The following is a 13,526-nucleotide window of genomic DNA, read 5'->3' as shown; positions in this document are numbered from 1 at the left end:
CAAGCCTAACACCGAGACCCGAAGGCCAGCAAAAGCTTCAACCTCGGACGCCGCTTCGTCCACTTCCACCTCCACAGCTGCTTCCAACATCGTCCCCCTGCCGGATTTCTGGGTGCCGAACCCTTAAACGGAGGAACTTCACCAGAAGAACCGCAGGGGTTGGCCATGCTTTAATAAACGTTCTAATCATTCTTTCTCTTTTTTTTTTATTTCTCTCTCTACCAGACTGAGCACACCACTTAGATTACAATTATATCCCACAAAATTTGTATCATTTTCGTGCCCTTACACCACTGGATTCAGGTTCTTACCCCAAAATTCTGATGACCGCGCAATGAATATTGCGCGGTCCTGTCACCCGTTCCTGCTGCGCTCACTAGGTCCGCGCGAAGCTGTTCACGATGCGGCAACAAAAAGTCAAACAACCCTTGCAATTTTCTGCGAGAGTTGTATACTGGTGACGAAACGTCTCGCAGCGACCATTCCAAATCCAGTCGAAGTTGCTCTGTAAATTCAAACGAACGCAGCAGACGCGCTGTTATCTCGCTGACCACGATTTAACGCGCGTACAGTGTTCTGACGTGTTTATGCTGTCGCCCATATATTTAGTTAAGCTATGTTAGGGTTACTACTAGCCCAAACTGTGATTGCTGTGAGGTTCCAGAAACACTTGAACATATATTTTGTGTGTGTCCCGCCTACGCTCAAGAACGAAAGCAACTTGTCCCTTCCGTTGCAAAGATCCACGAGAGACCGCTATCGCACGAGTTTCTTTTGGGTCCTTTGCCTGATGCAAACAGCGCAGCCCTGGTAACAAGAGCCGCTATAGCTTTTCTCCAAGCCACTGGGCTGGACGCACGGCTTTACAGAGTCCACAACTCTGTAAATTTGTATATACGCATCTCTTCCTTATACCGTCATAATTCATCAGCCTTTTCCCTCCCAGTCCCTCTTCCCCAGTGTAGAGTAGCAGCCCAGAGCAAGTTATAGCTCAAGCCGACCTCTCTGCCTTTCTGTAAATAAATTTCTCTCTCTCTCTCTCTCTCTATGTTAGGGTTACATTCATGTTAACTGCACAAAGAATACGGCGACTAAGAACTGCTCCGCAGTTCATATGAATCAGTACCCACTTGCCCAGCTGTCAGTATACTTCTGTTACATTAGGGTTAGGTTGCACGTGTTGTCGTCTGCTTTTGTCAGCTGTCATCTGAATACTGACTGCCAAGTTATCCGCATTCATGTCCGTCGCGTGCATGCATAATTAAAAGCTCATCAATTGAAGCAAATATTAGCATCAGACCACCCGCCTATGCTTCAGTGAAATGTTTTATGTTTGGAATTATGTTCAAAACAAAACTTTATTTGCCTACCATAATGACGTTGGTTGCTGGTCAGTCGTTCGTCTCTCGCTTCGTGGCCACGTGAGCCTCTTTCCACCAAACTGCCTAATTGTAGCCCGCCCCGCATGTGCACCGGCAAATTATTGCCAGTAAGCGCACCACTGCCGTGCATGCATTATCAAACAAGAAATCATTAAAACAGTACTATTATACACGCGAAGCCAATAGACAACGGACGAAGAGTCAAAGAAAGCCATCGCTTTAAAACGAATACTGGGACTATGACACACGCAGTAAAGGATGGACTAGAAGGGAGGGCGGAGGGGGGGGGGGGCGAGTATTGTTCACCAGGTGTTCTTAACGCCCCTATTATGAGAAAAGAGATATGTCCATACTTCTCCTTTCATGTGGAATCCATAGTGGTGTATACGAGAAAAGGCTCTCGCTTTTCTCGTACACCAATCGCCGCAAAAAGAAAGAAAGAAGGAAACAAGGACAGAAAGAAAGAAAGAAAAAGAAAGAAAAAAGAAAGAAAGAAAGAAAGAAAGAAAGAAAGAAAGAAAGAAAGAAAGAAAGAAAGAAAGGCAGGAAGGAAACTCCGGCAGCAGTTTGCTGTCCGAGTACCATGTTTGGCTCGCTAAGCACAATACCTGTAAAATCGCATGACATCAGTCGATACTGGAGTTGCGGGAAGTACAGGGGTTGCACCTGACCCTATAAGTACGCGATCGTTTTTGGCCCTCTAAAGCTTGCGTAATGCGGCCGCCGAAGAAGCAGGGATGCCAAACTCGCGATCGGCCACCGTTCGCTGGCTACGCTACCAGCGTAGCCAGCGTAGCCACTTCAACAGATAAAGGAACCAGAGGCAGCAAACACGCGCAACCTACAGCGCCTACTTGCTACCTAAATCGTGCAGCAACACAGCCATACTTTGGAGATCACTGCATGCTGCCGACACTTGGCGATTGTTTTATCGGGATGGTAACAAATTAATCGAGGCGAGCAAAGGACGAGCACAGAGAAAACGAGAGAATAAGGGTTCTTTTCTGCGGCCCCGTCGTCTGTTCGCACCTTTTGTTGATGTAACACTCTCAAGGTTTATAACACATTACAGAGAGGAGCGGTTTGACATATCCTTTTGACACACCTAAAGTTAGTATTCTCGGTGATAGCAGCGACGGAGGTAAAGGGGTGGTTCCATTCCTTACATGGTGCGTGGGATGAAGGATGTGTAGTAAGCGTTCGGGTGCGAAAGGCAGCAAGTTAACTGTTAACTTGTTGCCATGACTGACCGAAAAATTCAGAGATCAATTTGATTTATTTGAACGCGCATACTGTTGCCGATTCGTATTGGGCCCCAGGAAGAATGGAGTTTCACAAGAAGCGAGCCGTCAGTCGTCTCTCCTTCGTGTGCTGGAAATTCCGCCGTCGTGCCAGCGTTCTCAAGTCACGTGATCAGCGGCCCTCCACGCAGGCTCCGAGTGGTTAGTCGTACACTTAGTACCACTTAAAGCAATCGTAGTTCTCACATCTCCCTTCACAGCACTCCCATGTATTGAAGCACTGCGAAGACCAAGAAAATACAAAGAAAAGGAAACGTCAGTGGAACAAGCGCTAGGTGAACATTGTTTTTTGCAGGACACACAAAGTCACGCTTCCCGCGGAAGTGCCGTCAACGCGGAAGCAGAAATTAACGCTGTAGCGCATGATTGTAAGGCAGGCACTGGTACTTCGCATTCAGTTCGAGATCATATGTACATTTAGGTTTCCACTCACAAGCTCGAGGAAGTTTAGAAACTGTCCTTATTTGGTGTCCAAGTTATGCCACGTGATGTCACCGTGATCATCATCACTTTCCTATTTTAGGTCCACTGCTGGACGAAGGCCTCTCCCGGCGATCTCCAATTAGCTCTGGCCAACGTGAAATAATTCCAACTTGTGTCGGCGAATTTCCTTTCATCCCCTTTAGAAGCAACTCTGGAGCTCCTTATGACGCTGTTGAGGGCCCCTTGCGATGTCGTCCTCACCTCGAGCACAGTGATAACTCATCTTCATTTGTTTGAATTTGCTTTGAAAATCAACTATAATCCACGGGGAGCTCGGTTTGATGAATAGCGTGCGCGGGGAGCACCGGCCCATCCCTGAGAGGCTAAATACCACGGCACAACAAAAGCAGCTGGAGTTGGAGCGCTGTCGAGGTGGAGGAACCAGCCCCGCCACGTTGACAATATTGCGCGTTGTTTCGCACACTATTTCTTAATCGCCTTCATATTTCCAAGTAAAATTGTTTATTGACAGTCTGTCCAGCAGGGGCGTAACACCAAAGAACGAAAAATAAACGATGATCATCTTCCCACAAGCGCACTTTTCTCACCGTCTTACACATACACAGGTTCATACACAGGTTGTCCCACATACGTTGAGCCAAAGTTTTAAAAATGAAAGGCACTCCGGACGCGAGTTGAACCAAATGCATAGTGTTGGTAGTGACTTAGAGTTACTTAGGCTATCTTTTTTATTTTCCCCTAACTAAAGGATTAGTAAAGTTTAATTAATCAACTTTTTCTGTATTGGCTGCGGACCCCAAGTGTGATACGCAAAGTTGTAGAGCACCTTGAGAAACCTCTCAATAAACTGTTTGCAACACGATATATCTCTCGTGGCCATTTTTTCCGCGTTCCAAAGAGAGCCCGCGAAATATGAAAAAAAAAAAAATACCGTGTGATGGGCCATTGCGCACTGTTATTGTGCTGCTCTCAAGCGTGCGATGGATGAACAAGGTCGGTTGCAGCGAGACTGGCCCTCGACAGGGCTTTATGCCTGGTCTAGATATCTGGGCATGGGGCTCTTATCGCATGACGGTGAAAATGCATGTTGCTGGCCGTGCGTTGCATGAAGAATCTGCATGGAGAATCCCGCACCACTTCGTGGTCATGAACTAATGCTCGTGTCTATTGAAATCATATTCATCCTTATACTCTCCATTTTACTTCAGCAGTCATGGAATCGCCGTTCACTACATCCGTAGCCAGCATTGATAATCCTGCCGTTATCATCTCGAACATGCATTTCCCACCGCAATGTTATCTTTTTTCGCATCGCTGCCTTCCTCCTATGCAATCGCCTAAAGCCACAAAGACGTAGCTTGACTTTATAGTGATGCCATCATTGAAGCGTTCGTTTTCATTCAGATCTTCGATAGGTATTATATAGATGCTGTCAATCGCGTGACATTCCGAACCGATCAAGGAGAAGGCAACATTACAGGGTGCAGTTGTCTCAGTATACACAGATGTTACTTCTATTGTTGATTAATGTCATTTATCATTTAAACATATATGAAGACCAGTTGAGCCCAAAGAAAGGAAGGTTAGCAATGGTCTCCTGAAGAAGCATCACGTCCGCCCGCTTAGAGAGAAGAGAAAAAAAAGGGGAGGCAATGGGAGGAGGAAGTAACAGGAGGAGGAAGAGGAGGAGCAGATTGAACAGAAATGCAAAGCCAGAAGACATCGTAACCTACACAAGGCACTGGAGGTGAAACTCAATTTCCCTAGTTCAAAAGAATTGAAGTACAGCTTCGTATGCCTCGCGTCGAGTTGAAGGCCCACTTTTGGAATTAAACAAATCACTAAGCTCTATCCGGGAGTGAGTCAAGTCGCTGGAACTTGCTCATCAGTGGAGAGAAACAAACTGGTGGAAGTTGGGCGACAGGATGGGCGCACCTCAGGTAGGCGTACATATACGTCATGCTTACCCGTTCTCCTACGAACTTGCATCGGCGGGTATGGAAGCCAGCGCTGCCCACCGTCCTCCGCATTCTTTGCAATGACGAAGTTGGAGTTGACATCCCTTCCTTGGGAAAAGAATCCAATATGCAGACGCTTTCAAGAAACCATTCTCAAGTCACCGCAGGCAATCGAATCGCAATTACTAAATCCACATCTCACAATGCACGTGGCTCACGCAGCAAACGGTACAAATATTACCGTCTAAGCGTTGCCTTCGTCACCAACGCTATTTTTGTGCTTTCGCCACCGCGTAAACACAATTTTCTATCTATCTAGCTGCTCATGCAGTGTCCTGTAAGAAGTAACTATTTGCGTTAATAACATACAAATAAACATAATAAATTGTGCAGAGGCAGCGTCTATTGCCGTAAGGCTGTCATGCTGCTTCAGAATATTTTGACGCAGAAATATCTATAGGGCGCAGCGACATGCTTTCGAAGCTGCCTAAAGCATCCGCTGGACGCCTCTGCAAGCTGTCAGTGCATGACAGATCGCTCCTATTGCACAAAGTGTGGCCGATGTGCATTATAATTGAAATACATCGATAAACTAGAGGAACGGCTTGCACCTGATGCGGCGCTTTCTCACCGCTGCCCTTTAGTCAACTTTTTCGCATTGTCTTCTTCTATAGTTCGTCACCGAACGCTGTCTTCCACATTTCCGCGTGTATAACAGGTGCACAATTGTACTATCGAGGGTTGTGCACGACGTGTCGATCCGAGTGATTTAGACAGCAAAACACGAAAGAAATCATGTTTTAGAACGTGACTATCGAATCAAGCGTGTTCGTCTTCACGCATCGGTAAACTTCGTGGAGAGAGAAAGTATAGAACTGCGGATGGTTTCACTCAAAATGCAAAAAAAAAACAGCAAATACGGCCAGAATCTATTCTGGAACGTCCCTATCATTTCGTGGTTTCTTCATCGCATTTACCATGAAGGAAATAATTTCTTGCACAGGCCGTACTCCCGTTAAGCTGCTGCCGTCATATCACGCTAGCGTCAAATATGTTTTCATTTGCACCCAGCTACCCTGATGGTCAGAAATGGTGGTTTGCAGTGAACTTGTAGTGCAGTTGACAGACGAAGCGAACTCTAGCTTGTGCGCCTGTGTGAGTGCGTGTTATTGGCGTACCCGGGCTTATTCACTTTTCGTCTGGCCTTGTTCATCTTGTATCCTATTTTTGTTTTTCCGCGCAGGGTAGCCAACGATGTTCCGCCTGTTCGACCTCTTACTAGTAGCCTTCCCTATACTTTTACTATATCTCTTTCAGACTTTCTTTACATTCATCAATGTATATGGCAGTCCTATACTGAGAAGGTAGCACTTGTATGTGAAACACTTGCCCTTCTAAGTTCTTCTAAGTTCTTTCATGGCGCAGCATTCGTGCAGGCTGCTGCGCCATAAAAATCACAAATCATCATAATCATTATTGTCTTGTCTATATTCCCGTTTGCTCGCAAGATGCCTGCCTGAATGACGTCACTGCTAGCCCTAAACATTCTTGTTCGTAAATTATTCCAACGTTTTATACATTGCGAAGCGACGCGTTTGACTGCGCCACACTCTTGAGCTAGATTTATCTTAATTCATTATGACGAATTACGGCCTTATATTGAATAAACAATAATTTTACTCATATTGTAGGCAAAGTATAGGGCGCGCGTTCGTATTGATATGACTGCTTCTAAAGACGCCTTACTATGCACGGCGGTTGCTCAGCGGCTGTGGAGTTGCCCTGTTGAGCTTAAGGTCCGGGGTTCGATCCCAGCCGCGGTGGCTCACTTTCTGACCGGGGTGGAATCCAATAACGCTCGGGTGTATACTCATATTATCTGCAAGATAAACATCGCCAGCGTGCTAACACTTATTCCCGCTTCCCCCACATTATGGCGCGCCTCATAATCACAGTGCAGTTCTTGCACGTGAACAGCCCAGAATTTTTTTTAAGAGGCTCCACTGTAGAGATCGACGGCATTAGAGCGCCACAGACCAGGTTTATAAGTAATAATTGCGCCGGGAGCCTCCGTGAAGTTCATAGAAGCTGCGCATCTTCAGTGTAAATAGCACTAACGTACATACTTCATTTAAAAGAACTGAAGATTAATTCATGGATTATATATATATACATATATATATGTCTATTTGTTTTTAATTTTACTACGCCTTGCCGAAAATTCACAGAGTTGAACATTGTGGGGAAAACAAGGCACGTGTACACGAAAAAACTAGCAATGCTAGCCATCATGTTTTCGACATTACGTCTGGCTTGGTGCCAATTGCAAATGGCAATTCGGAAACATAGTACTTTGCGAAAATTGATGAGTTCAGCCCCGAAATGCGCACAAATAGGTGAGAGGAAAGGCAAAGTCGGGTTCATACCACTTCAGCCTTTGTGTTCCATGCGCAAACGAAGAAGAGGCTTCCCACAAAATTCCACAGCAGCACAGTCATTTTCAGGCCTTTTGTATCACAAAGATATTCTGCGCACACATGAGAAAATAGTCAGAAACTGTTCTGCATTTTAGATATACTGCTCATTTGCATACATAGAAAAAGTAGGTACTTTATAGTTCTTCTATCAGGCTTGTATTTCGTCTTCAACTACATTACATAATCAAAGTTGAACTTAAACAACACCAACATTTATTACGCAGCACTAACATGTAACATTTTCATAATCCGATCGACTTCAGCAATTCTTGACGTGCCTACTCGAGATATTGTGAGTCGTCAAATATTATCTACAATTGGCTCGAGTTAAACGATGATGTTGTTTTACTAGGCATTTCGCTATAATAACGACGTCTTACACTAACAGCAGCCGCAACAGTTGTCAAACTCGTCGAAGTGTTGGAAAAGTCACTATGCGACGTTCTCCGGCTACAAGGTTTTTTTTTTTTTCTGCACTGATTTTTTTTAAATGCCTCTGGCACACAGAACAATTCTAACCTTTTAGCTAAATTTCTCGATGAGGTGGCCGCTACTTCTACGAGAAATCGAAATCGAATCGAGAAATTGAATGAAATATAGACTCACTAACGAACTTTTTCAAGTTAATTCGTGGCGTAGTGGTTTGTATATCATCAGGCTTCTGTGTTCGAATCTTGCCTTCGGAATATTTTATTAATGTTGATTTAACTATTTGCAACGCCATACTTTCTTTTTGAAAGAAATGATCACTTTGCAATGTCGCGAAGCCGTCGAATGCCGGAATGACGAAGTTTAGACAAATTCGTGCGTCACTCATCATTCCCATCCTGACAGAACTGCTCTACTCGCAGCTCCCGCAGACACTAACGGCACGGTTCCCTCTGCTAATTGTATTAAACTATACGGGCGCCACCGCCAATATTACAGCTGCAAGTCTCGGTCTCATGTTACAGTTGAAACTATTAGCCTCGCAAGGAAAACGTAGCGTTGCATTCTCACGACTGACCTTTCCTTCGAGCCCGCTCTGCTCCAAACTGCGCAGTGTCCTGTAGAAGGGCTGAAGTGCGAACGTGCTTACGTGTTTCCTATCCTGACCCCACCGCCTGTTTTCGACGCTGCTACGGGCTTATGAAAAATGTAAAAGAGACCCTCTACTGGCCGTAAAAAAAGCGAGGAAAAAATTAAACCACCTCTAACGATACTAGCGCCATAGAAGGCGCCTCGTTTACGAGCAAACGTTATTGCATTGAACAAAAGGTGTGCGCGACGTTTCTCTCAGCGCCTCGTTTCGCGTGCATGTTTTGTTGCCGCGTTGTATTAATTGTGCAGACTTTTCGCGCGTGTTCGCGGGCGAGCGTTCAGGCCTCCGCCTGCTGACTCGGCAGAAGGAGCATATCCACGTGTCTTTCCTCTACAGGCGAGATTAGTTTGCACTGTTAAGAACGGCCAGCTGCAGTGCAAGTTTGCCACCCAGTTGCGACTGTGGAAGCAACATCTCGGGAGCATCGCCGCCAGCCTCTAGCCACAGCCTGACTAAATGGACTTTGTGTCGGGGAACAAGACGCGCATCCCCTACTCTCCGTCATCTCAGTTAGGATGCGTTCGATGAAGCAGGCTTTGTGCTGAAACCGCCGCCAACCTCTAGCCTCATCGCCGTTGTGACGGAATGAGTTCGGCGGGCCAACTATTGTTCCCAAACTCCCCAACGCGGACCTGATCTGCTACGTGTGCGCGAGTTGCCGCGGGAACGCCGTTTTGCGCTGCTTCCCACGCACCGACCAAGACGCAAGACAACGCGCTACTCGGAACGGCTCCGAGTTCTACGGGGCCCCTCTGACGTCGGCTACGGACCTTCGCACGTGTGTGCATTTGTGTGTGTAGACCGTCCTACGGGGAGGCGGCTAGTTTGCGATGACAAAACGAACGTTCGCATCACCTTGTATCGGGAGAGGACCGAGTGTTTAAAAACCGCTGTTGTGCGGCTGCTCAGGACACTCTCTCTCAAGCAGTCATGTTAGACTGATATAAATGCTGTAAATAAACCCATATTCCTCGTTCTCGATGGGAAGCAGTCCTTCCCTTCATCAACGTCGTCAGCGTGGGTAAGTTGGACGACGGCATGGGCCAGCTACCTTCTAATTCATGCCCGACTCCAATCTTGACAACGGATCACGAGCGATGGGATTGAGCCCCCAATCCTTACAGCACGCCTTAAATACTCATACATGTTCCCTCTCTTACAGATTATTTCAATAGATTTTTTTTATTCTAGTGTAGTAGAATTGGACAACAACAAAAAGTATTGGTGCCTTGAAGAAAGTATCTTCCTGTAGACTGACTCCACCATCAAAGTTGTTCGAATGTTATTGCCTTTTCCCAATGGGTATCGATATGACCTGGATGTATTTCGCGCGCGTGGTGAGTATACCTAGTTTGGCCCACAGTCTTCCTTCCTATGAGAACGTTTTCGAATGCTAAGAGTCCTTTATCTAATAAAGGGAAAGTCAGACATCCACCCAGTGGTACCAGTTACTACAATAAAAACCCATACGGGTTCCTCGAAAGTAAAGCCTCGCAGTTGAAGAATTCGTCCTGCTCCGGGACAAATTTTTCTTCAACTGCGAGGCTTTTCTTTCAAGGAACTCATATGGGTTTCCATTGTAGCAACTGCTACGATTGAGTGGATGTCTGATTCTCACTTTATTAAATACTTCTCTCCACCTTGCGGGTTTCCGCATAAATACTACGTCGAGTCATATATCTGTTCGCAGTGTTCAGTACTTTATTTTAGGTGAATTGCTTCTATACTGCAGCAATATCCCAACATCAGGGTCTCTGTCCTTCGCAACCACACACGCACGGAGGGGTGACTTCGAAGAGACGCAACGCGGTGTGCAGTCTCGGAACAGCAGTAGTGCGCAGTATAATTTCCTAGGAGCAGTGGCTAAAATTCGGCATTATGAGCTCGCCACCAACTCATGCCGTACCGAAGGGTGGTAATGCTTGGGTTATGTCCCAACAGGAAAACAATCAGAAACGCAGCTATTGGGAAGCTTGTAGCCGAAGAGCCACCCTCGATTGCGCGACTTTCCCAATAATATTCTTTTTTTTTTCATTAAAATGCTTCAAGGCTACGTCCGTGTCATGATATTATGCTGCGAGCACGCCATCTGGAAGTGTTGTTAGTCATCTCAAATCTCAAGTTATCCCCTCTCGCAGTAAGGAAAAATATTGGGCTAGTCGGAATGGACAAAACGGCGCTGACTTTTAGTATGCACTGTTCCCTATCTTTCACGGAACGCAGACAATTCGGAGTAAAATATGATTGAATTATTTTGTCGTTTAGCAAAAGCGTATGGTGTACCCGACTTCCAGAACAATCTGCGCTTTTCAGGCCACTTTCACTGCATATTGTAATCGTTGATGACACTTGATTGCACCGTCACTTCAACGCTGAATGACGCTATATGCTTCGAAATGTGGAGGTCTTCCCCACGAAGTGGGAGAACCTTCCCACCGGGCTGCTAGGGCGAACGGCGACCGCTGCCATCCATTGCGGCGGCTTCATATAATCATCAGCTTGGTTACGCCCACTGCAGGGCAAAGGCCTCTCCCATACTTCTCCAACTACCCCGGTCATGTACTCATTGCGGCCATGTTGTCCCTGCAAACTTCTTAATCTCATCCGCCCACCTAACTTTCTGCCGCCCCATGCTACGCGTCCCTTCCCTTGGAATCCAGTCCGTAACCCTTAATGACCACCGGTCATCATTTTCCCTCCTCATTACATATCCTGTCCATGCCCTATATATATATGTATATTAAATTAAATTATGGGGTTTTACGTGCCAAAACCACTTACTGATTATGAGGCACGCCGTAGTGGGGGACTCCGGAAATTTCGACCACCTGGGGTTCTTTAACGTGCACCTAAATCTAAGTACACGGGTGTTTTCGCATTTCGCCCCCACCGAAATGCGGCCGCCGTGGCCGGGATTCGATCCCGCGACCTCGTGCTCAGCAGCCTAACACCATAGCCACTGAGCAACCACGGCGGGTATATATATATATATATATATATATATATATATATATATATATATATATATATATATATATATATATATATATATATATATATATATATATATATATATGTTCGTAGCTTGCCGCGTAAGACACGAAGAACACTCTCCGGGGTTCACTTTTTTCACTGACAGTGCGTCATTCGAGCCGTGGCCCTGTGAGGGTGAGAAGGTTACCGCTGTGAAGAACCTTAAACACTGAACTTTTTTTTTATGCGGGGATTCAAGTACTGGAACATTGCTTGGCAGAGTGTGTGGATAATCGAGGGGACTGCGTTCAAAGTAATATGTGATTAGTTACGTCAACCACTTCCTCACTCTTGATGCCGAAAATGTTTAGGACAACCCACACACACACACAGTCTGTTGTGACCAATATTTACTGGGTTAAAAATGACGCCTATATGAACACAAAATGTGTGCTCTTTCTTACAACAAGTAAAATATAAACGCGCGTATAGATGGTTTAACACCATTTTGGCTATCTGTACTTCCCCGTCCATAAGAGGCAGAGAGGAAATATGGCTGTCAGCCCTCTCAGCCTTAGAAAAAGTTAGTTAGTTACTTAGTTGGTTATTTGTTTGTTTGTTTGGTTTGTTAGTTGGTTGGCTAGTTAGTTGGCTAGTTAGTTAGTTAGTTAGTTAGTTAGTTAGTTAGTTAGTTAGTTAGTTAGTTAGTTAGTTAGTTAGTTAGTTAGTTAGTTAGTTAGTTAGTTAGTTAGTTAGTTAGTTAGTTAGTTAGTTAGTTGGGTCGGTCGGTCGTTTAAAAAGCAACTCTGTCTATGAGGCGCCAACCACAATAATAAAGGAAAACGCTACAACTTTACCACACTAAGGTCTTCGCTTGCTTCATCAAAATAGGATATATATATATATATATATATATATATATATATATATATATATATATATATATATATATATATATATATATATATATATATATATATATATATATATATATATGTATATATATATTACAAGTTTTCTTAAATCTTGATTTACTTATTCTATGGATCGACTGCCTTCAGGCTGGCAATGCCCCTGAAATGGCAGCTCCCACATCGATCTCCTGGTGGTGCTTTGCATTTGGACACCCTTAACGACGTCTGAAGAGGGTTCGGACGGGCTCGTATTTTGTCTCCACAATTTACTCAATCTCCTCCCCCCCATTCTAGCAAAATACCTGTCCGTTGTATACTTTCGAACAACGATCTACAGTAGCCAACGCTGTCGTCTGACGTTCCCCGGACGCGAAGTTGCTCGCCATAGCAGCCGCTTTCCTAGTTGCTACTGCGGGTTGGAAACATCCGCACGTAGGCCCGCCAGCTTTCGTCACCGGTCAAGCTAGCCCACTGTACGTGATTGCGCATTTCCTCCTCGTTTGAGGCACGAGCGCAGCTGTTATCAAAGTGCATGTGCACATTCTGCCGTGCTGAAGAGGTCTTGAATTTGCTGTTTATGCGCAGACGTCAGGAAAAGGGACCTCGAGTTCATGTGCACTCCTAAAAAAAAAAAAAAAGACGTGTCGTGAGATGGCCTGCTGCATGCAGAACTCTCTCGCCGCACACAAAATGCCTGCTCATCAGCCGAACCAAAGGTAGCGAAATAAATAAAATACAATACAATCTTTATTGTGCATAACGGAAAACAAAGTACAAGAAAACAGAACGACGTATACCGTGCTGCTTGTCAGGTCTTCTCGCTGTCGCACAGTCTGGCTGCGGTAAGAGCGCCGCGGTCAAGCCTGTTGCCACACCACACACGATCAAGGTTGTTTCGGCTGCTCTTGTGTCTCCAGTCATCAAAAAATTGTAGATTCCAGGCAGTGCCGTTATTTTCAGGGGCCTAGATCTACACAGCAGTGATGGACGTCAGAC

At 45.4% G+C, this 13,526-nt stretch overlaps 1 long non-coding RNA gene across 2 annotated transcripts; it reads right to left on the bottom strand.

Moving 5' to 3' along the window:
* Positions 1-2,639: 2,639 nt before the first annotated feature.
* On the bottom strand, positions 2,640-8,696 carry LOC129380192 (uncharacterized). Of its 2 annotated transcripts, none has more exons than XR_011891203.1 (4): positions 8,562-8,696; positions 7,512-7,612; positions 5,095-5,193; positions 2,640-2,903 (listed from the first exon to the last, which is right to left on the bottom strand). It is a non-coding gene; the product is annotated as an uncharacterized lncRNA (long non-coding RNA). The 2 variants fall into 2 exon arrangements; XR_008609591.1 differs by having other exon boundaries at positions 8,569-8,696.
* Positions 8,697-13,526: the final 4,830 nt, after the last annotated feature.

This window comes from Dermacentor andersoni, chromosome 11 (genome assembly GCF_023375885.2).
Source record: "Dermacentor andersoni chromosome 11, qqDerAnde1_hic_scaffold, whole genome shotgun sequence".
In the NCBI taxonomy this organism is placed as follows: domain Eukaryota; kingdom Metazoa; phylum Arthropoda; class Arachnida; order Ixodida; family Ixodidae; genus Dermacentor; species Dermacentor andersoni.
Note: the sequence above shows the minus strand (reverse complement) of the source record. Positions and strands in the feature narration are given on the sequence as shown.